The 3,441-nt window shown below is 39.9% G+C and overlaps 1 protein-coding gene across 1 annotated transcript in view; it reads left to right on the top strand.

The window, feature by feature from the left end:
- Nucleotides 1-533: 533 nt before the first annotated feature.
- elmo3 (engulfment and cell motility 3) overlaps nt 534-3,441 on the top strand; it is a gene marked incomplete in the record, with an annotated part of 26,768 nt that continues 23,860 nt past the window's right edge. Inside the window, 1 exon segment of the mRNA XM_035665423.1 lies at nt 534-780.

The following is a 3,441-nucleotide window of genomic DNA, read 5'->3' as shown; positions in this document are numbered from 1 at the left end:
ATGATAAAGGCATGAGTCTACTACTTTTTATTTCTTAAAATACACTCATATGTCTGCACGGAAGAGATAATGCCTGTAATGGTTGAACAGCAGTGGAGCAGAGAGAGTTGAACTGTGTAATAAACCTGTTGGGACCGGGAGGAACAGCAGGGGGCGGCTGTTACCGGCTGTACCCGACCCGGAACTTTGAATTAGTTCATCCACTACTTCTTGGAAATGTTAAAGAAAAGCTGGTGTAGCTCAACGTTTGGCAGCGACGCCATTTCCAGAATTCATAAGAGTTCACTTTCAAAGTAAGAGCGCTGGATCGCCCAACGAATGCAGTTATTCGTTAGCGGGTCTTTACAAGTAGCACACTTAAAGAATATGGATATAAATAAATGGGAAATGTTTTATCGTCGGATGTTATATTCACGCTGGTGCTTCTGTGAAAACCTTAATTACAGGCGGTGTTTTATTTTGAAATTCATAACCGGATTTCATTGTCGTCGCCGTTGAAATCTGTCTAATTTGACTCAAACACCCGACTGAGCTCCAACCAACCCGGAACTTTTAAGCCAACTAATCATTCCTGAAAACTTATTGCACGGACTTTTTTCTGCTGTCTTTTCCGAGGCAGTACAGATGTTTCTCTGAGGGGGAAAAAAAAAAGTCGCTTCTGCGGACTCATTTAGTTTCTTCTGAGGGGGGGTTAAACAAAATAAATAAACAAAAAGGAAAGTTGCAGATGTTTCTGGCGGTTCCTGCAGGACTGTAGCTCGACTTGTCTTCTCAAACCAGGTAGGACTCAGTCAGGAGGGAGGGGGAGAAAAAGCTCCCCACTCTCACACTTCTTTCACAACCCTGTCCCGTGTCTTTTCACAATGCTTTGGCAATAATCATGTCAGATTTATAATAACTTCTGGAGATAACAGTTCAGCTGCTGCTTGTTTTTACCTTTATTTTACTTCTGAAGGAGCTGGAATAACTTATACAGCAGCACATGACTTTTTCTGAACCAGCTTACATTTAAGTCACTCTAATATGTCTAAAACACACAGTTAATCATCCAGATCGCAGAAGATGCTGTTTTTTAAAGGTAAAATGTGTCAAAGCAGCGTTATAATGAAGTGCTGCAGTGCTGCAGAGATTCACTGGCCTAGAAATACTGCTCTCCACATGTAAGAAAACATGTTTGTTTGGTTCAAGACACCAACAAATGTCACAACATCACAGTTTTTCTCAAAGACAATTAACATTGTGGAAATTATATCACAATATCTATAAAAAATAAACAAAGTACATCCCTAAATTATTACTATTATTGTAGTAACTGTAAAATCATGTATGAATAGTTAATTATTTATTTATCAAAGTTAGAATCCACTAAATTCCAGTAAAAACCTAAAGTGAGCTTGTTTTATTACTCCAGTCTTTCTTTTTATACCTTTTTATTAGAGAAATATGTGCTTCTGAGTGTGTGTGTGTGTGTGNNACATCATCAAATTAATTATCTTCAGAGTGTCTGAGTGCAAGAGGTGCGTGTGTGATATGTGCTTCTGTGTGTGTGTGTGTGTGTGTGTGTGTGTGTGTGTGTGTGTGGTACACTGTCAGGTTAGGAATTTGAGGCAGCTGAGCGCTTCCCCCTTCTCACACACACACACACACACACACACACACACAAACACACTTCTGCAAAGGGGAGGGGTGTGTGTCAGTCCAGGGGGTCTGAGGCTCACTGGTGAGTCTGCAGGCTAACAAAAGGTCTGGGTGTGCTGCTGGTTTGAAGCCTAATGAAGCAAAGTCCTCATGGAAGAATACAGGCACTGACAGCTGCTCAACATGGTGGAACATTTTCATCTTTACACCGCTGTAAAGTCGGTAAAATCAGCCCCCTTCTCTCTGTAGTGTTGTCGTGTGAAATAGTGTCATTTGTTTTAATTTGACAGCTTTACATTAATGCATAGATGCTTTTTTGAAGTATAGTTCTGTAACCATCATAACTTCCCTTTACTGTAGTTATCTACTGTAGATATCAGTTATCAGTTGGATTTTCCATAGGAATAATAATCTCACAATCGATAAGTGGTTAGATATGAGTAGTTAATAAGGTATGGTATACGGTTTATGTTAGGCTGTCAGTTTCATATGTGAGTTCAGGCTGAAGGTTTAGTAAAATTTATTGCTGGGTTTCTTCTTTGTTGGAATACCTTTAAGAAGTACTGAGTTTGCCGTTGGGTCCAAGAACTCGAGAGACTGAAAGCCAGAAAAATATTTTAAATTTGAGAGAGAATAATAAAGATAATTTAAAAAATGTCGGTGGTGCTCCATAAATGCGTATCTTAAATGATAGACAGATATATTCATTAGAGTAGAATGAGAAAGCTAAGCCGTTTCAGCTCCGACAACCCGGTGTCACATTAAGTTGTAATAGGGTAACCTTCATTTAAAATGTATGAATCATTTTTAAAAATAAATTTAGACAGGGATGTATAATCAGAATCAGAAATACTTTATTGATCCCCAGGGGAAAATGTGTTCGTTACAGTTGTTCCACTCACACAACGTAAGAATAGTACTTATATACAATATCTAACACAATATGTAGAATAGAAATGAATGTATATAGTAAAAAGTAAAAATAGAAATATAATAAGAGCCTATATACAATGTAAATGTAAACATATTCCACACTATTGCTGACAGAAATTAAATAAATAGTAGTATAAATAGAGTTTTAAGATTGTGGTGTTGCAGAAGTTATAGATAATTACAAAGAATGACATAATAATCAAGTGAATTTGCATGTTGACCCGGGTATTGCACCTTAATCGACTTCTTTTTACCAGTTTAATGAAAGTTTTGACACTCTGAGGGAGGAATTAAAGAGTTTGAACATCGTATAAGAGCACAACGCACAACCACTCCCTCCAGATAACGTAATAGTACTTTATAACCCCCAAGGGGGAAGCAGACTGCACAGTCAGTTCCTGCTGTAGCTCGTTCCAGGTAGAGTGGGCAGAGTATTGTGTACAGACTGAGGGGATGGAGAGGGTGATGGAGTGCTGGAAGTGTACAGGCTGTTACTGCACTCTTCCCCCTGTGACATGTAAGTGGATAAAGAGGTGAGCAACAGTCAGAGGACAGATGGTGATGGCGGGTTATGAATCTCAGAGCTCCGTGGTCGACGGCGTCCAACAGACGAAGCTGAGTGAGCTGAGGCGTCCAGAAGAGGCAGCAGCTCGCCGTCCTGTAGCATTAAAGGACCAGGGTGTAGGATTTAGAGGCCTCGAACGTTGAAGTTGCAGATTTCAACTAACTGAACACTGCTCGCGTCTGTATTTGACAACCTGGGAATGAGAAGGGGCTGTGAAGTGTGTAAATGAGCCTAACTAGAGCCAGTGTTTGTGCTGTAGAAACGTGGCAGCCACAGTAGGCGACCCGTGGCGTCTGTAGATAAAA

The sequence above is a fragment of the Morone saxatilis genome, unplaced genomic scaffold (genome assembly GCF_004916995.1).
Source record: "Morone saxatilis isolate NCDOM2014 unplaced genomic scaffold, NCSU_SB_2.0 Contig2, whole genome shotgun sequence".
Classification (NCBI taxonomy): Eukaryota; Metazoa; Chordata; class Actinopteri; family Moronidae; genus Morone; species Morone saxatilis.
The sequence above is the reverse complement of the archived record's forward strand: the minus strand, read 5'-3'. Positions and strand labels throughout refer to the sequence as shown.